At 35.7% G+C, this 21,653-nt stretch overlaps 1 pseudogene; it reads right to left on the bottom strand.

Annotated features, from left to right (window-relative positions):
- Window positions 1–19,439: 19,439 nt before the first annotated feature.
- LOC119510482 lies at window positions 19,440–20,157 on the bottom strand (annotated as a pseudogene).
- Between the last annotated feature and the right edge of the window lie 1,496 nt (window positions 20,158–21,653).

Genomic DNA, 21,653 nt, shown 5'->3' with positions numbered 1-21,653 from the left:
GGGCTGCTGGGCTGTGTAGGGACGTTCCCAGCCTGCTTCAAAGATGGTTGAATGGGACGCATTAACTTCCCCCTTTCCGCACAGCTCCACTCTCCCAGCTCTGGGACAATCAGCTGTGGGTGTATTCAAGGCCACTGTCCATGGCCGATATTGTGTCATGTGAGCGGTGCTGTGGGAAAGACTCCCTGTCAGGCTGGGTTTCTTGTCTCGGTTCTGTGCTGTGTGTTCTGCCCCGGGCAGGAGTAGCCCCACCCGCTGGGGAGATGGCTGCAAGTCGTGCATCTCCCCTTTGTTTCCCTGGACCCGAGACAATCAGCAGGGGGTGTGGGAAGGGGTATCCTCCACCCCAGACACCGAGGCGTTAGTCCAGACCGCTCCTGTCTTATCTGCAGCTGTTCCCGGGCTTCTTTTTTTTAAAAACGCCAACCCACCACTTCCCGACACCACAGCGTGGCCGAGGGATTCAGCCTACTCACTCACTCGTTTCAGAATGCAGACTCCTGGTTTCACCAAATGCACATTCCCTGTGGTTTAGCAGAACTTGTCTAGCTAGTGCTACCCTGGAAGTGGTGTTCTGGTCCTTTCTGTTTTTTTATCTAGTGTTTTCCATGGAGGTGTTTTTTTCTCTGTCTCACCTAGTCGCCATCTTAGGTTGCCCCCATATATCCTTTTTATATAACTTTTTCTTCAAGTTGTTTAGATGTATACTGCTGCTGAAGACTGTATAGTCAAGCCCCACCCAAGGGAGCCCACAGGAACTGTGATATTTGCTCATAAAAATGCCCCAGTGGCTAATCTTGACCAATGATCCCTTCCCTCTTTGACTCTGCTAAATGAATTTGCACAGCAAATCCAAATAATAGATTCTTTACCTGTAAGAAAAAAATCATTATTTCCATCCACTCTATAGAAACTGCATTAAGGACAGCCCACTAAATGATTCTCTAGTCAAGTTTTTTTTTTTTTCAATGATGTTCCTAGTCCTCCCACCATACTCAATGGTTCCCACCACCAAAAAAGAAATAAAAATAACAAATCAAAACAAAATCTCAACCCTTTTTGGTTTCCATATGTGCCATACTTTCTCATTGCTTCATAATTCTGAATATATCCATCACTCTTTCTTGACTGCCCTCTTGTCTTACCTCTCATCTACCTGCTAAGTCTTCTCTGTCAACCTGTAAAGCCCATGTTTGCTTTATTTGTCACTGGATGCTTAACAACTAGTCCAGGATCAAGAACGTGGTAGGTGATTAATTAATATTTGTTGACTAGCAACCTTAAATGCATCTTCCAAATCTCAGGAGGACTCAGGTACTGAGGTTCTTTTTGTTGTGCCCATCTTGGCTGTAGCAAATATTTGCAGACATGGTTTTTAATTTCTTTTATACTTGAAAATTTGAGAGCAGTTCTTTTTTTTTTTTTAAACTGGCTTTACATTTCATGATCTGTAAATATTAGCTAAGTGAAGGAACAAATGTTATAATCACATGCAAAATCCAGAAGTGACAAATGTGAAAGAGAATATTTTTTCCCATATAATAGGACTTTAAAACTATTTCAGATTGTGACAGGAAATTTAACATCAGGCTGCCTAAAAAAAGCCGTTGCAATAACACTAGCATTTTTGCATAAAAATATCACCTTCTATAAGCATGTGTGACTTTCCAAAGTAAGAATGATTATATGTTGAGCATAGTATAGAGAGAAACAAACTGTGAAATAAATAGAGCAAAAAAGAGGAGTGGGGAGAGGAAAAAAAAAATAAAGTAAAAAGTATTAGAGCACTTGAAAATCTTCAAGTGTATAAGAAAAAATTATGGATTTTGAGACCAAGAACCAATGGATACAGTTTGACTTAAGGGAAGTGTGACAATGGTTCATTCATGGAAAAATTTTTAAAAATCCCTGTCCATATCTTTCATTTAAAAACAAAAAGTAAATTAGCATTAATTACATTTTCTTTTAACATAATTTCTGCATTTACATAAAACCAAAAGTTTATCAAAATTGCTTCATATTTTTGAGACTACAAGTTATAATTTTAATTATTTTATCCACAAAAGTAGGAAAAGTCTTGCTTTTTTGGACATAGCCTAAGCTTTGTGAATACTATGCATTATTTCAGCAATCTTTGTTTCAGTATCATGTAAAGCTCAAACCCTAGTTCATTTTCCACTGTGTATTATATACATTACAGAAATTCTTTAGGGTATAGAGGAAGGGTTTTTCACTGTGTAAGTTTCAATTACATCAATTCATAGGAATGTCAGAACTATAATTTTGCTTAAGAGTCTTTGTGCAAAACTGAACTGAAGTTCAGATTTGCTTCACACAAATGTTTTAAACAATCAAAATCAAGTGTTCCTTCCTACTCCTATGAACTTTCTGTTCAAAATATTACTAAACACAGTGTTTGATTCACTTTTATGATGAAGTCTAAGAATCTTATTAGAAATCCAGAGTTTTTTAAGCACTTTTATATGCTAAGCCTGGAGTTAGGGGCTAGGGATATAAACAATAATGAGATTCAGCCCATAACTTTCAAGCATTCAATCATTATTGGAAGAAGGAATACATATATATTGCAATATAACGCAGTATGTACAAAAGTATAGTTAAAGTCTTACAAGATTAGAAGAGGATAAAGGTGACCCTTTAGGAATGAGATGGAAAGATGCTCAGAGAGGAAATTATGTTTAAAATTATTGTTTATTAATATTACAGATGTTTTTGCTATTCAATGGCAAGGAAGAACAGAGATATATAGACAAAGAATTCTTTAAAACCAATGAGTAAGGGAAGGATAAGTGTGGAGGGTGGTACAAGTTCAGTGTGTCTAAATCTAAGATGTGGTGGAAGGTGCCACTGAAAAAAGGAGCTCTGAAGATAAATTGGAGTAAACATTTACAGGATCAGTGTGCCTTAGTAGGGTCAGTGTACAAATTATGATGTAGACAGTGGGGAAGCAGAAGAGATACTGAAGCATGGGATTTGCTTGATTAGGTAAAAATTTTCAGGAAAACAACTCTGATGACAATGTGAGAATGGACAGGGAGAGAGGGGTGTTGTAGACAAGAAGAAAGATTGGGAGGCTGTTTTGATATGTACTTTTAAATCCAGAAGACTCTTTGTCTGATTAAGAAGAGTACTCCAGAACAGTTTTGAAGATACTACTCATTCACTAAGTTTAGACTTGAGAATTTGAAGCCATTCTTTTTTCAACTCCTTTTTATTAAATAGCAGGGTACTTAGAATTAAGATATTGGGTTTTCTTCTTGTCCAAATTCCCACTTGAAGCATTTTTTTTTCTCATTAAGAAATGGTTAAGAAGTAGGAGTTGGAGTCCAGGGCTATCATGTATTTATTAAAGATTCCTATTTGATACTCTCTTAGACCTCTCAAAGCTTGTTTCAATATCTGACATGGATATAGTAGGAGCAGTAGAGTTTGTATATGATATTAGGTTTCTGAGCTCCATTGCACAGCTGGCTTTCTAGATACTGGTTCCTTATCAAAAGCACTTGGATCAGGATATTGTAATGGTTTTAAAAAGCAACAGTGTTGCAAATATTAGAACCTAATTTATCATGGAGCAATGTGTTTAATAATGAGTTAATATATTTATACATATATTCATGTTTGAAGAAATATTAGTGGCTAGTAATAGCCTAAGACTCTATCATAAGATTTTGGAGTTACTATGGTAACTTGTTTTCCTGGAAAATCCAATAGATGTATAGAAACCTGCAGTGGTTGCTAATCAGCTATTGGAAAAATAGCACTTCACACTACTTTTTAAAATAATATGACTGATAAGATATGCATAAGACCTTTATGGGGAAAATTATAAAACATTCCAGAATGGAGTGAAAGCAGTCCTGAATGAATCAAAACAAAAACCAGTTTAATAGATATAAACCTCTATATTTTAAAGATACCAATTATTTTGCAAGTTAGTGCAATAAAGGTAATACTATAAAGTGCTATAACATTAGTATTAATTAGTATTAATAGTATTTAGTGCTATAAAGTTAATACTGTCCCAATCATGATACTAACAGTTTCCTTTTGGAAACTGAAAGAAACCTTGAACACGTGTTCTTAAATTCATAGACAGAAGGACAGTTGTGCAAGTACTGGCAAGACAGATTTTAGAAATAAGAAAATGCAGGAATAGGAAGAGAAAGAGGGAGGACTTGAACTTGTCCAAATTATCAAAACTTTTAGCACTGAAGGACAGCTCAAGCAGTACCACATTATGGTAAATAAGAGATACACAGATAAGTAGATGATATTTAGTATATGATGAAGATGACTTTCAAGTTGGGGAATAGATGGAATATTTAATAGGTGAAATCAGGATAATTCACAACCCATTTAAACAAAAATTAAAATGACATTTCAACTTCAACGGGTATTAAAACCCTCTAAAGTATGTGAGGAAAAATTTAAAATATGTTTAGGATCCTTATGTTTTCTGCCATAATTTTAAAGGTAGAAGAATGTATCCTGACCTCTGTGATACCAAAGGCCTTATTAGAGAAGACAAAAAAATTATAGAGAGAAAAGTTGAGGGAGCAATAAAGTTTAGGGAGTGATTCATGTTGGGAGCTGGAGTAGTGATGACTTTAGACAACAAGCAACATTTGAAATAAGTAACGAAATAAGAAATAACTTTAACTTGGGTTTTGAACAAAAGACTTCTGGAACAACCTAAGTAAATGAATGGAGACATAAACTTGTATGTCATGTGTACTAACAAAGTTTTTGTGTTGCTGCCTTGGCATCTATCTCTTAAACCACTTGCCTGAACACTGATCTATTTGATGGAAAGCCTTTTACGTGGGGTATAATCCCCCAGAGCTCACACCCACATCTTTAGCTACCACCCACGCAACCCACAGCCTCACCCAAAACCCAAAGCTGGCCCCAAATGTTAAGCGGGTCATCCTTATCACCTCACAACCTCAGTCCCTGATCGTTTTTGAGCTTGTTTGCTTTAAACTAACCAATCCTTGACTCCCACAGGGAATCTACAAACCTCCACCCCTGGACTACAATAAGGGCACAAGCCCAGGGTCCCTTCTGCTCTGCTTGTGTGCTCCACGTTATGGTTGAGCCACCCGAGCTGGTGGTGCTTCCCATCATGGTGCCCTTTTCTCCCTGGGGCTTGTGAGTAATAAACTATCTTTGCTCAAGTATTATGGCCTCGGTCTCCCACTGGGTTCTAACTGACCTCCACCCAGACCCAAATTCAAAATCTAACTTAACTGATTCACATCATGTTTGAAAAAATTTTCGGAGTGGAAGGAGTTCAGAATGTGCAGGAAAAGTCTATATTTTAGGACATTAGCAGTGGAGAGAATTCCATTTCTAGTCTTATTTCTCTAATAATTTTAAGACGGTTCAATTAATTTTAATAATACTACATGGACAAACAGTAAATTATTCACTCTAAGATGGATCCATTCTGTTAGACTCTGTCTTTATATAGTTTACTTGGGTCTAAAAGCAAACATATAAAACAAAAGAAATCAGATGGTATATTTTGTGTGGCTTTAGTAATAAGCTTCAGAATAGGGTTATATTTCCCTTATCTCAATTTCTAGAACAAACTAGCTTCTCTTCAGCTATTGCAAAGGCTCTGACTTGCCTTTATTTCAGAAATGGAAAGCAAGAACGAACTTCAACATGGTTTCGTCTACCTTTGCTCCCTTCCTGGTGATCTCAACTCCATTCAATTTCAGCTTTTAGTACGAAAGTAACAAAATACTGTTTATTTTTGGCTCTGTTAAATTTGTCAGGGAATAAAATACAGGTGTCCAAAGCCCAGAAATTAATATCTTACAGGGAAATTTTCTACTGCTGAAATCAGTACTTTACTGACTGAGTCAATGTTTGATTAAGAGAAATCTCACAGTATTTATAACATTATCAGTTTTAGACAAAATATTTAGCAATAAGTCAAGATTGGATTGGTTTCTACTTTAATATTATAGCTTGCAACTTATGTGTCTTATGACTCTTATGAGTTAGCTAAAATTCCTATAGGCATTCTGATTCTCTGTATTGCACATATGTAGTTATCATATGAATTTAATTTTAAAAAAAATTTATTGTAGTAACATATGAACAACTCAAAATTTCCCATTTTAACCACTTCCAAATGTACAATTCAGCAGTATTAATTATGTTCACATTATTGGGCTACCATCTCCATTGTCCATTACCCCAACTTTTTTATCACCTTAAACAGAAACTCTGCACTCATTAAGAATAGCTCCCTCTTACCCATTATCTCAGCCTGGGCACTGGTAACCTATCCTTTACTCTCTGTCTCTATGAAATTTGCTTCTTCTAGGTATTTCATATAAGCAAGATCATGCAATGTTTGTCTTTTTGTATCTGGCTTATTTCATTCAACACAATATCTTCAAAATTCATCCATGTTGTAGCATGTATCAGAACTTCATTCTTTTTATGGTTGAATAATATTCCATTGTGTGTATACCATAATTTGTTTATCCATTCATCTGCTGATGGACACTTGGGTCGTTTCCTCCTTTGGGTATTGTAAGTAATGCCACTATAAGCATTGTTGTAGAAATATCAGTTTGAGGGCTTGCTTTTAATTCTTTGGGGTATATGCAAAGAAGTGTGGTAACCATACCATACGGTAATTCTATTTTCAACTTTCTGAGGCCCTGCCAAACTGATTTCCATAATGGCTGCATTTTTCTACAATGCCATCAACAATATGTAAGGATTCCTATTTCTTTGCAACCTGGCCAACACATTATTTTTGTTTGTTTGTTTTTGTTTTAATAATGGGCATCCTAGTGAGTGTGAAGTGTTATCTCATATTAAAATTATTTTTATTGGAGAAGTGGTTTTACAGAAAAATCATGCATCAAATACAGGATTCCCATTCACTACCCCACTGGCAACAACTTGCATTGGTGTGGAATATTTGTTGCAATCAATGATAGCATTTTTTTTGAAATTGTACTACTTATTTTAACAGTATTTACCTTTGTTACAAATGTTGAAAGTTTATTAAAATAGTACTATGAAATATCATCTATACTCTACATGAGGTGTATTTTTTCCCATATAACACATTATTATTAACACCTTGTATTAGTGTCATTTATTTCTTATAATTAATGAAAGAACATTCTCATACTTGTAGTATAAACTATAGCCCATCATCTGCAATAGGGTTTTGTGTGTTACACAGTCCTATGCTTTATCTTTTAATTTTTTATTCCAGTAACATATATGACTCAATGTTTCCCCTTTTAACCACATTCACCTATATCATTCAGTGCTATTAATTACACTCACAATAATGTGCAAAGAACACCACCATCCATTTTCAAAACTTTATAATCAACCTAAATAGAAATTCTGCTCAGATTGTTCATCATTTCCTCATTCTCTAAAACCAATCTATCCCTGGTAATTTATATTCTAGATTCTAAATCTATGAGTTTGCTTATTATAATTAGCTCATGTCATTGAGATCATACGATATTTGTCCTTTTTTTGTCTGGCTTATTTCACTTAACATAATGTCCTCAAGGTTCAACCATGTTGCTGCAAACATCAAGACTTCATTCCTTTTCATGGCTGAATACTATTCCATTGTAGGTATATACCACATTTTGCTTATCGATTCATCAGTTGATGGACACTTGGATTGGTCCATCCTTTGGCAATTTGGAATAATGCTGCTATGAATATCAGTGTGAAAATATCTGTTTAAGTCCCTGCTTTCACTACTACTATACCTAGTAGCAGGATTCCTGATCCTGTAATTCTAAACTTAGCTTCCCAAGGAACCACTGAACTGTCCTCCACAGTGGCTGCAAAATTTACATTGCCACCAGCAATGAATGAGTGCTCATATTTTTCCACTTCCTCTCCAAAACTTGTAGATTTCTGTTTTTTTAATAGTAGCCATTCTAGTGGGTATGAAATGATATCTCATTGTGGCTCTGATTTGCATTTCCCTAATAGCTAGCAATGTTGAGCATTTCTTTATGTGCTTTTTTAGTAATTTGTATACCTTTGGAGAAATGTCTATTCAAATCTTTTGCCTATTTTTAAATTAAGTTGTTTGTCTTTTTATTGCAGAATTGTATGTTTTATTTATCTATTTTGGATGTTAAACCCATATTAGATATGTGGTTTCCAAACATTTTCTCACATTGAGTAAATTGTGTTTTCCCTTTTTTGCTACCAACACCTCTGTTCATTTCCAAACATTTAAGTTCATCCTAGTTGAACATTCTGCTCATACTAAGCAACCACACCCCATTCTTTAGCTTCATCCTATATCTTGGTACCTTATATTTCATGTCTATGAGTTTACATATTATAATTAGTTCCTACCAGTGAGACCCTGCAATATTTGTCCTCATGTGTCTGGTTTATTTCACTCAGTATATTGCCCTCAAGATTTCTTCATCAACCCATTTTTTTTTAAATGGTTTTGTTCACATGTCATACATTCAACAATCAATGGTTCTCTGTATGGTCACATCTTTATGTGTTCACCACCTTCACCACTATCTATATGAGGACATCTACATTTCTTCCACAAGGCAGGAGAGAGAGTCAAAGAAGTTAGAGAGGCAAAAGAAAAAGAAAAAAGAAAGAGGAAAAAAACTGACAGCTAGGAAGCAGCAAAAGGAAAGATAACCTTAAACTGAAGTAAAGAGTCAGGCAACAACACCAATGTCAAGTGTCTAACAAGCCTCCCCATCCCCCCCTCTTATCTGCATTTACCTTGGTATATTGCCTTTGTTACATTAAAGGAAGCATAATACAATGATTCTGTTAGTTACAGTCTCTAGTTTATGTTGGTTGCATCCCTGCCCCAATGCCTCCCAATTTTTAACAACTTGCAAGGTTTATTTTTGCTTGTTCTCCCTTGTAAAAGAACATATTTGTACATTTTATCACAATGGTTGAACACTTTAGATTTCACCAAGTTACACAGTCCCAGTCTTTATCTTTCCTCCTTTCTTCTGGTGTCTCACATGCTCCCAGCCTTCCTCTCTCAGCCATATTCACAGTTATCTTTTTTCAGTGTCCTTACATTGCTGTGCGACCATCTCCCAAAATTGTGATCCAAACCTCTCACTCCTGTTTTTTCCTATCACTCTGTAGTGCTCCCTTTAGTATTTCCTGTAGGGCAGGGGTCTTGTTCACAAAGTCTCTCATTGTCTGTTTGTCAGAAAATATTTTGAACTCTCCCTCATATTTGAAGGACAGCTTTTCTGGATATAGGATTCTTGGTTGGCAATTTTTCACTTTCAGAATCTTAAATATATCACACTGCTTCCTTCTTGGCTCTGTGGTTTCTCCTGAGAGATCCTTTGTATGTGATGGATTGCTTTTCTCTTACTACTTTCAGGATTCTCTATTTGTCTTTGATGTTAGATAATCTGATTATTAAGTGTCTTGGTGTAGGCCTATTCAGATCTATTCTGTTTGGAGTATGCTGCACTTCTTGGATCTGTAATTTTATGACTTTCATAAGAGATGGGACATTTTCATTGATTATTTCTGCCCCTTTTCCCTTCTTTTCTCCTCTGGGACACCAATGATATGTACATTCCTATATTTCATTTTGTCCTTAAGTTCCTGGAGACATTGCTCATATTTTTCCATTCTTTTCTCCTTCTGCTCCTTTGCGTATAGGCTTTCAGGTGTTTTGTTCTCCAGTTCCTGAGTGTTTTCTTCTGCCTCTTGAGATCTGCTGTTGTATGTTTCCATTGTGTCTTTCGTCTCTTGTGATTTGCCTTTCATTTCCATGGATTCTGCTAGTTGTTTTTTTGAACTTTCAATTTCTGCCTTATGTATGCCCAGTGTTTTCTTTATAGCCTTTATCTCTTTTGCCAAATCTTCTCTAAACTTCTTGAATTGATTTAGCATTAGTTGTTTAAATTCCTGTATCTCAGTTGAAGTGTACGTTTGTTCCTTTGACTGGGCCATAACCTTGTTTTTCTTAGTGTATGTTGTAGTTTTCTGTTGTCTAGGCATCTGATCTCCTAGGGCACCCCAATCAGGTTTTCCCAGATGAGAACAGGCTCAGGTCACAGAAGGAGGAAATATTTAGTATCCAGTTTTCCTGATGGTTTTTCTTAGAGGATTGACACTCCCTGTGCTTTTCTGCCTGGCAGGTGCACCTGTCAGCCTGTTACTGGCTGGTGTAAGGGGGTGTGGCCCATGGTTCTCGTCTCCCAGGCTTTGGTTTCTGGTTCTGGTAAGGCAAGCAGTAGAGCTTGGCTCCTCCCTTTCCTTTTGGGAAGCTATGCCCCCTCCATAGAGGTCACCTGCATATCAATAAGTTCTTTGTTTTTCTGACTCTGCTGGTCAAAGTGCTGCAATTTTAAAATGGCTGAGGCTTTCTTTACTGCAAAGTGCTGTGGGCTGAAAATGGGTGAGGCTTTCTCCACAGAGAGAGACAGGGACAAAAAGCTCCCAGATTCACCCATCAGCCAGAGATGCACCCAATCCTCTGGACTCCCCATCCTGAGAGAGATATGTCCCCTGACTCTCCCAAGGCCAGTTGTCACCAAAAGCCTCTGTCTGCTTGTTGGGGATTCACTGTCTGTATTGAGCAGTTTAACACTAAAACCCCAGTTGGAGCTGGGCTGAAGTATACTATCTCATTTGGAGACTTCTGCTCTCTAGCACTGCAAGGCTTCCATGAGGGAGGGGCTCTCAGCTCTTGGCACGGGTCTGCAGTTTTTAGTTACAAATTTTATGCTGTGATCTTGGGCATTCCTTCCAATTCAGGTTGGTGGATGATGAGTGAACAGTCATATTTGTCTCCCCACAGCTATTCCAGGTTATTTACTAGTTTTTTGGTCATTTATGAATTGTTCCAGGGGGGGACTAACAGTCTTCCATTCCTCTCTATGCTGCCATCTTATTTCCTTCCCCCAGTACAATTTTTTGGTGCCACTATTCTTTCCCAATTGAGTGAACTTGGTAACTTTATCAAAAATCAACTGGCCATACATTGAGGGTCTATTTCTGGACTCTCAATTTGATTCCATTGGTCAAAATACCTATGCTTGTGCTAATACCATGTTGTTTTGACCACTGAAATATGCTTTAAAGTCAAGAAGTATGAGTCCTCCAACTTTGTTCTTTTCAAGATGATTTTGGCTATAACAAATAAATTTGATAATTGGCTTTTCCATTTTGGGAGAGTTGGCTATTGGAATTTTGATTGGGATTGCTCTGAATCTGCAAATCATCTTAGGTAGAATTGACATCTTAATGATATTTTGTCTAGCAATCCATGAACAAGGAATGTCCTTCCATTTATTTAGATCTTCTTTGATACCTTTAGCAATGTTTTGTAGTTTTCTGTGTATAAGTCCTTTACATCTTTGGTTAAATTTATTCCTAGATATTTGATTCTTTTGGTCGTTATTGTAAATAGATTTTTTTCCTTCATTTCCTCCTCTGATAGCTCATTGCTGGTATATAGAAACACTACTGATTTCTGTGTTGATCTTATATGTGTATATGTTATATGTCTGTTAAGTATAGTTAATTTATCATATTGTTCATATTCTCTGTTTCCTTATTAATCTTCTGTCTAGATGTTCTATCTATTAATAAGAGTGGTATATTGAAGTCTTCAGATATTATTGTGCAGGTATCTGTTTCTCCCTTCAGCTTTGCCAATGCTTGCCTCATGTATTTTGGTGCAACCTGATTAGGTGCATAAATATTTATGATTGTTATTTCTTCTTGGTTGATTGCCCTTTTTATTGATATATATTGTCCTTCTTTGTCTCTTACAACAGCTTTTTTCCTTGCAATTTTATTAAGATATAGTCACATACCATACACTAATCCAAAGTTTGCAGTTGTTCACTGTATCATCATATAGTTGTGCATTCATCACCATAATCAATTTTTGAACATTTTCATTACTGCAAAAAAAGTAAAAAAAAATGAAATTAAAAATAAACACCCCAAACACCCCAGCCCCACATCTCCCCCTATTTTTCATTTACTTTTACTTTTTTTCATTGTTGTTTTCTAATTAACTTGGTCAAAGAATTAAAAAAAAAAAACAGACAATAAAAAAATTTCAAACAAAACCAAAACAAAGGAATAAGAAAAAAGCAAATAACCTAAAATAACTACATTACTTCCAACATGTTCCTGTTCTACCCCAGGAAAATATAGACTATAACCCAGGAAAGGAATAAGAAAAACAGAACCTAAGATGACTACATTTCTGTGAACTTGTTCCTACCATGCCCACCAGAAATTTACAAACCATATTCATTCCTGAGCACACCCAGAACTTAAACTTGCTCACAATAAATTATCTGTTCTTATTATACACTATAAACCATTTATTATACATTATAAACCACTTATTTTACATTCTACATTATAAACCATTTATTTTACATTTTTCAGTGTTCACATTAGTGATAACATATAATATTTCTGTTTTTGTATCTGGCTTATTTAGCTCAGCATTGTGTCTTTGAGGCTCATCCATATTGTCACATGTTTCACAACATCATTTCTTCTTATTGCCATGTAGTATTCCATCATGTGAATATACCACATTTTATTTATCCACTTATCTGTTGAAGGACATTTGGGTTGTTTCCATCTCTTGGCAAATGTGAAAATTGCTGCTATGAACATTGCTATGCAGATATCTGCATCACTGCTTTCAGATCTTCCAGGTATATACCAAGAAGTGCAGTTGCTGGATTGAAGGGTAACTCTATATCTAGTTTACTAAGGAACTGCCAGACTGTCTTCCAGAGTGGATGGAACCATTATACAGTCCCACTAACAATGAGGAAGGGTTCCAATTTCTCCACATCCTCTCCAGCATTTGTAGTTTCCTGTTTGTTTAATGGCAGCCAATCCAATTGTTGTGAGATGATATCCCATTGTGGTCTTAATTTGCATCTCCCTAATAGCTAGTGAAGCTGGACATTTTTTTTCATTTGTTTTTGGCCATTAGTATTTACTCTTCAGAGAACTGTCTTTTCATATCTTTTGCCCATTTTATAATTGGGCTGTCCATACTATTGTCATTGAGTTGTAGGATTTTTTTATATATGCAAGATATCAGTCTTTTGTCAGAAACATGGTTTCCAAATATTTTTGGGAATTTTTTGAATTTGGTTTCCAAATATTTTTTGCAATTTTTTGAATTTTGACTTTTATTTTTAAGTTGGATGCTATGGCGTTTATAAATTTTCTAAGGGCCTCTAATATTTTTGTAAATTTAATAGTGTTTTATATATACCGAACCATGTCATCTGCAGACAAAAATAGTTTTTTTTTCCTTTTCTGTGGAAAGACACTCTTACTTATCACAGTACTTAAGTCCATCATTATTGTATCTGTATTGTGGAATTGATGAGAGAAGACAATTGTTTATTGGTTTATATTTAGGATAGATCAATCAGTCTTTCAATGTTTTAGAAAATATAAGGTGTAGTAGTGAGAACAGAAATACTTCTAGCAGCCCCAATTTTAGTAGGGAAGCATTCAACAGTCTTTTATAATAATGAAAGTAGCTGAAAAGGTTTCATATATGCATTCTCTAGATCAGAAGTTTTCCAAAATTAATGCCAAAGTCTGGATTTCCACTTCACCACCATCATAATGGCATTGTCTATGGGCCCTGTATATTTTGGAATCTATTACAGATGTTTGTTAAGACAATTCTTTCAGTGGGTTCTGATGATCTCTAATCAGCCATTAGTGAGGGGAAATGGGAACTATCTGGACCTCAGCTTGACTCCCTACTGTGTGTATGATCATCTCACCCATTGATAAATAAATATTAAAGTCACTGAGATGAAGTATTGTTTCCTCTAAGATCTAAATGTGGTATATTCACATGATGGAATACTGCATGGCAATAAGAAGAAATGATGTTGTGAAACATGTGACAATATGGATGAGCCTCAAAGACGTAATGCTGAGCTAAATAATCTGTTCCTGCCCTTCAGGTAATTAATCACTGAAGCAAAAACTGTCCATCACTGATCCATTAGAGGCAACAACACAACCATATTCATTTACCCTTGAAGACTTCCAAATCACAAACATCATACATTCGTCTATCCCTAAAACTATGGAATTTCCACCATTTCCAGTTTTAATGTCTATAACTCAGTCCTCAAATACCCCATTGCTTCAGTTGCTAAAGCTGCTGAAATGCAATATACTAGAAATTGGTTGTTTTTTCAATGGGAATTTATTATGTTACGAATTTACAGTTCTAAGGCCATGAAAATTTCCATATTAAGGAATCAACAAGAAGATACCTTCTCTGAGGAAAGGCTGCTGGCATCCAGGGTTCTTCTGTCACATGGGAAGGCATATGGTGATGTGTGCTGGTTCATACCTCCTTAGTTCTGGTTTCAGTGGCTCTCTCAAAAATGTATCTGAGCTTCTGTAGGCATTTTATGCTAAGCTCTCTCTTTCCACCTAGAAGACATATCTGTTTCCCCTGCACTGTGAATTCTTTCATGTTCAGCCTTTTATCCTCTCAAAGAGGACTCCAATGAAGGATTAAGATGCACCTTTATTGGGTGGGGTCATATTTCAATTGAAATAGCCTAAGTAAAAGATCCCACCCACAATATAGCTGTCTCAACAGGGATGGATTAAAAGAAACTGACCTTTTCTGGTGTACACAACAGCATCAAACCAGCACACTATTATTCTCCCCATCCCATCAAACACCATCATCCAGAGAAATAATAACTGATGCCCCAAAATTCCCAATTACTGGATAAATGATTTCCCATGATTTTGCATTGAATATATTCTCCATCATGAAATTTCTGGATCTTCCCCAAGGGGATTCATCCTCCTAGTAAATACTTTTCCCTCTTTCTCATATTTTCATGGCTATTCCTAAATTTAGTTTCCTTTAGGACACCAATGCTTGGGTTACATTGAAGGATAGTGCAGAGATTGCATACCTAGTGTTTCATGGAGTTAACATTTTATTTAAAAGAGTACATTAAGCACACACAGAATTTATGTGATTTCTCTAGTTTGCTTATCACTTATTGTGGCAGATGAGCACTCCACTTCAATTGAATTTACATTAGTTCTCATATGATATATGAACAGAACATCTTAAGGATTTTGATACATAGATGATATTGTATGGTTTCTCTCCTATATGGATTTTGTTAGATGAAATGTAGAAGTACAGATGACTAAAAGCATTATCATGTGGGTTACAGTGTTTGTTCAGTATGTGAGTTCTCTGGTGTGTTTAAAATTTAAATTTATGGCTGAAATCTCTTCTGTATTCAAAACATTCACACTGTGCATTCTCTCATTCCACCTGAAATCACAATATTGATTTAAGGTTTACCAAAACTGATGGCATTCGTAAGGTTTCTCTTGTTTGAATAATTTCATGTTGTCTAAGGATAGAAGAATTGATTTTTTCCTATAAAGGTATTCTGTCTACTGTGCATTATCTTTTATTTTGGGGCATAAATATGAGTGAAATGTTTCCACATAGAAGACATATATGTTTTCCCTGCACTACGAATTCTCTCATGTCATTTAAGGGAAGAACAATGACTGAAGGCTTTCCTACATGGATGACATTCATAGGGTTTCTATTCAGTGTGAGCTCTCTCATGTTTCAGGGCAGAGCTGTGAATGAAGCTTTTCCACATGGATGACATTCATGGAGTTTCTGTCCTGTGAGTTCTCTCATGTTTTTGAAGTTTAGAGGATTGACTGAAGGCTTTCCCACATAGACGACATTCATGTGATTTTTCTCCTGTGAGTACTCTCATGTTGACAAGGATGAGAACGACTGAATGCTTTGCCACATAGGTGACATTCATGGGGTTTCTCCCCAGTGTGAGATTTCTCATGTATTTTAAGGGAATCATAATGATTGAAGGCTTTCCTGCACAAATGACTTTCATGGGATTTCTCTGAGTGACTTCTCTCATGTTTGTGAAGAGCACCATATTGACTGAAGGCTTTCCCACAGAGAAGACATTCATATGGTTTCTCTTCTGTGTGAGTTCTCTTATGTTTTTGTAGATTAGAAGAATGACTGAAGGCTTTTCTACATAGATGACATTCATGGGGCTTTTCTCCAGTGTGAGATCTCTCATGTATTTTAAGAGAACGGTACTGAATGAAGACTTTCTCACATAGATGACATTCATAGGGTTTTTCTCCTTTGTGAGTTCTTTCATGTTGTTGAAGACTTGAATAGCAATTGAAGGCTTTCCAACATAGATGACATTCATGGGGTTTCTCTCCTGTGTGACTTCCCTCATGTTCTTTAAGGGAAAAGTAATGAAGAAAGGCTCTCCCACATTATAGGCATTCATATGGGTTATCTCCAATGTGAGATCAATTGTGTTGTCAGTTTTCAGAGATATTAATAAAAGTTTTAGCACTTTGAGGACATTCATGTGATTTGCTTCTCATTTGATTAAAAGATGACTGCTCCGCGAGGACATTCCCAAGTGACTTGGGAAAATCTGGTTTCTTTCTCATTTAAATTAATGCTTGTTGACTAACTGTGGATGTGTGAGTGGAATCTTCTTGCACATAATTGCATTTAAAGGAATTCTTTTGAATTTGAGCTATCTGGAATGACATGATGTTACAATCATCTTTCTTTCATGAAGATTGCATGAATATAATTTCTTCTTTTTTAAAGGCACTTCTTCTGACTTGACTCTGGTTTTAGAGAAATCTTATTCTTTCTCCCCACACATCTTCTCCTTGTACCAAGTGCAAAAGCACATCTGATTTGAAGATCTGACATCCTGTTTGTAGGAAAAAAGATATCCACTGAGATCAGATGATTGATATTCTCCAGCATCACTTCTCTGAACAGCTTTCTCTGGGCTGGGTCTAGCAGGGCCCACTCTTCTGGGGTGAAGTCTACAGCTACATCTTTGAAGGTCATTAACTCCAGAGATACAGTTGCCATCACCTTCTTTCATCAAACACTTCTTACAACAGCTTTTGACCTAAAGCCCATTTTGTCTTATATGAGTATAGCTACCCCAAGGCTCTTTTTTGGTTACAATTTGTATGGAATATCATTTTTCCAATTTTTCTCTTTCAATCTATTTATGTTGTGGGTTTAAGGTGAGTTTCTTGTAAACAACATAAGTTGTTTCTACCACTGTGTCTTTTGATTGGGAATTTTAATACATTAACATTCAGTGTATTACTATAAGAAAGTATTTAATTCAGCCATTTTGTCCTTCAACTTTTTTATGTCATATCTTTTTTTTGTCTTTCTTTTCCTTTATTGCAATCTCCTTTTCTGTATAGTTGATCTTTTGTGATGTATCTGACTTATCCTTTTCTCATTTCTATTTCTGTACATTTTAAAAACACTTTCTTTGAGGTTACTCTGAGGTTTATAACCTATTAATTTGAACAGATAACAATTTAGCTTCAGTAGCATACATATTCTCTGAATCTTCATTTCTTCACAGTATATCACATCACTGTCTCCTTTCTTTTCCTTTGAACCTGCAGAATTCCCTTTAGTAATTCCTGGATAAAGAATTTTTGGCTGAGAGTTTTTCTCTATTAGTACCTTATATATATCATACACTGTCTTCTTGCCTCCATGGTTTCTGATAAGAAATCAGCACTTTTTCTTATTGAGGATCACTTGTATGTGACAAATTTCTTATCTGTTACTTATCTCAGAGTTCTCTTTTTATCTTTGGCATTTGGCATTCTGATTAATATATGTCTTAGATTAAGTGTATTAGGATTTATTCTGTTTGAAGTACATTGTGCTTCTTTCACACACACACACACACACACACACACACACACACACACACACACACACACATGTATGTCTTTCATAAGAGTTTAGAAGTTTGGGGCCATTATTTCCTCAAAAATTCTTCCTGCCCCTTTCCCTTCTCTTCTCCTTTTGGGATACCCATATGCATATGTTTGTGTGATTTGTGTTGTTATTCAAATCTGCTCAATTTTTCCTGTTCTTTACTCAATCTGTTCTGAATAGACTATTTCAATTCCTGCTCTAGTTCACTGATTCTTCTGCCTATTCAAATTGCTGTTGTATGCCTCTAGTGTATTTTAATCTCTGCTATCATGCTTTTTATCCCCATAATTTCTGTTATGTTTCTTTTTACACTTTAAAATTCTTCTTTATACTTATACATTGTCTTTTCAAAAACCTTTATCTCTATATGCATATTTTCCTTCATCTCCTTGTATTGATTTAGGAGATTTGTTTGAACTTCTCTGATTAGTTCTAAATTCTGTGTCTCCTCTGAAGTATTAATTTGTTCCCTTGACTGAGCATGTCTTCCTGTTTCTTAGCATGGCTTGGAATTTTTTGCTTATGTCTAGGTATTTGTTTAGCTTTATGAGTTAACTCTGAAGGTCTGTTTCTCCTTTTTGTCTCAGGTTTTATCATTGTTTGGCTTTGTGTCAATGCTCTTCTTTTATGCTTGGTCTAACTTATTCTGGACCTTTAGAATAGTCTGAGTTTAACTAATCAGATTCTCTCAGCTCTTCTTCATCTGGTTCTTGTCCAGGGTATGTGGTACAATTTTTTAGTTTGCACTGTTCTTTCTTTTTGTAATTGTTTCACCTCCAGGTGAAAGCTTCCTTTCCTCTCTTCCTTTTCTGGGTATCTTGATCTGTTCTGCTTGTTTTTGTGCAGACATTTCTCTCCAGCTCCTATGTCTTGTTTAATTCTCTCTCTCATTCAGTGGTCCATTTTCCTTATATTTTTCAGTTCTGGAACCTTCCAGTTTTATAGGAGTTCAGTTTAAACCCCACTTTTTCTAAAGTTAATGGAGAAACCCTCATTTTTCATTTTATTTTGGTATGTTAGTGAATAACTACTGATGTAGAATTTTAAGTGTAGATTGCATAAACACTATGTTGAATGTGGTAAATAGAATTAAATAAGAAATGCACTGGCCATCAATGTCAGGGTCCTTGAATATCAGGCCATAAATATAATCAATTATACAAAATAATTGACATGATAAAAGCACACCTCACAATTAACAAATTTTAGTTCATATGATTAAAAAAATTAAAATATTAAACTGCATGTAGTGCAACATTCTATCATACATCATACATCGTGCTATGGAGACTTACTGAGCTACAATATATACAGAACATAGCCACATTTTAAACTAAAGATAAAAAGAAAACTATGGACTGGGAAATCCATGCGTACATAAATACATCCAATGGTATTATCCACTGAATTAGATTTATTGTATAGTTTGCTGTGCCACATCTATTAGCTTGCATAATACCCCAAATTACTTTTTCCTACAAAGATTTACTTCTGCATACAGTAGAAAATGATGGTGGTAAATAAAACTTCAGATTATTCAAGTTCTAACAATTGTGTCCCAAATACCATTGTATGTACACCTGGGGTGATCCAGTGCTGAAGTCTGACAGCCGCATTCTTGAGCACTCTTGGCTTGTGCACCACATAGGTGACCTCAACAGTCTCATGGCAGTATCTCCATACTGAATACCTGAGCCCATTCTTTCTGGATCCAGTTCACCTGGTTCAATTTTACTATTTTTCTTGCACACTGCATATAGTCCTCTTCTACATTCTCCCCTGTTGGTGCACTTGTTTCCATACACATCAGCCCATTTTCTTGAGTGAATCTGGAGGCTTCTAAGAAAGTAACTTCATGATGTTCATCCAGATCCTTCTTGTTTCCACAGAGGATGATCACAATGTTTTGACTTGCTAGCATTCTGGCATCTGTTAACCAATTAGTAAGCACATTGTTGGTTTCTCAACTGGTAATGTCATACACAAGGAGAGCCCCTGCTGCACCTCTGTAATAACTTCTCATCACAGACCTGAATCATTCTTGTCCTGCTGTATCCCATATTTGTAACTACATATTTACCACCAACATTTATTATCTTTGAGCCAAATTCCACTCCTATTATATGATTTGAATCATCTTTGAATTTTTTTTCAATAAGCTGATGAAGTAAGCAATATTTGCCAGCTCCTGCATTTCCAATAACCAAAAACTTAAACAAAAAGTCATAGGGTTAAGACATGGCCATCTGCAACATCTTGGGAAGTGGCACTGCCTCTCTGCATGGTCACAGTCTTCAGTTCCAACCCATGCCACTGAAAGAAGAAAGGGTGTGGGTCTGTTCACTGTCTTGATGGAAAAGAGCCACTATTTTTTTTTGGACAGTACTTTATTCAGATTGGTAATGTGCTTTCCCTACCCCATCCTTTACAGAGCCAGTTGATTCATCCCAAAGCCTATTTTCTTCCTTTTTTTACATTTTTATTGTGAAATATAACATATATGCAGAAAAGTGATAACTTTCAAAGTACATTTTAACAAGTAATTAGAGAGCAAATTTCAAAGAATATTATGGGTTACAGTTCCACAATTTCAGTTATTTCTTTATTGTGAAATATACTTACAGAAAGGTGATAACTTTAAAACTACAATTTAACAAGTAGCTATAGAGAAAATTCCAAAGAATGTTATGGATTACAGTTCCATCATGTAAGTTATTTCCTTCTAGCTATTATAGTACCCTAGAAACTAAAAACAATTATATAAAGATTTGGTATTTGTAATACTTTATTAAATCCTTTATTTTCTGTTGCTACCCCTCCCTCTATCATTTGATCACTTATATATTTTATATATATCATATACATATATATATATATAAATATATATATATATATATATGAACAATATATTGTTCTTATATTCACTATATCTCTGGGAAGTTTATTCAGGTAATATCTTGCATAACCATGTTGATGATGTCATCTCTGTCATGTATTTTTAATCTCTAATATTGTGACTGTCATTCCCATAATTTCTGTTGTTTTTCTTTTTACACTTTCAAATTCTTTATGCTCATATATTGTCTTCTTAATATCTTTTATCTCTTTATGCATATTTCCCTTCTTCTCCTAGAATTCATTCATGAGATTTGTTTGAACTTCTTTGATTAGTTGTTACAAATTATGAGTCTCCTCTGCAGTTTTAATTTGTTCCCTTGACTGAGCATATCTTCCTGCTTCTCAGTATGGCTTATAAATTTTTGCTGATGACTAGGCATCTGTTTAGCTTTATGAGTTAACTCTGGAGGTCTGTTTCTCCCTCTTGCCTAGGGTCTTATTTTTGATTGGCTTTGCATTAAGTCTCTTCTTTTATGCTTGGTCCAACTTATTCTAGACCTTTAGAATAGCCTGTGTTCTGGTTTGCTAAAGTTGTCATTATGCAGAATTCCAGAAATGGATCAGCTTTTATAAAGAGGGTTTATCAGGGTACCAATTTACAGTTCTAAGGCCATGAAAGTGTCCAAACTAAGGCATCAACAAGAGGGTACTTTCACTGAAGAAAGGCCAGTGGCATCTGGAACACCTCTGTCAGCTGCAAAGGTACATGACTGGCCTCTGATGGCTCTTTTCTCCCAGGTTGCATTGCTTTCAGTTTCTGATTCCAGTGGCTTTCTTTTTAAGTGTCTGTGGGATCTCACTTAACTTTTCCTGGGCAAACTCTGTGCCTCATCTCTTAACTTAGCATCTCCAA

Source organism: Choloepus didactylus, chromosome 1 (genome assembly GCF_015220235.1).
Source record: "Choloepus didactylus isolate mChoDid1 chromosome 1, mChoDid1.pri, whole genome shotgun sequence".
Lineage (NCBI taxonomy): Eukaryota > Metazoa > Chordata > Mammalia > Pilosa > Megalonychidae > Choloepus > Choloepus didactylus.
Note: the sequence above shows the minus strand (reverse complement) of the source record. Positions and strands in the feature narration are given on the sequence as shown.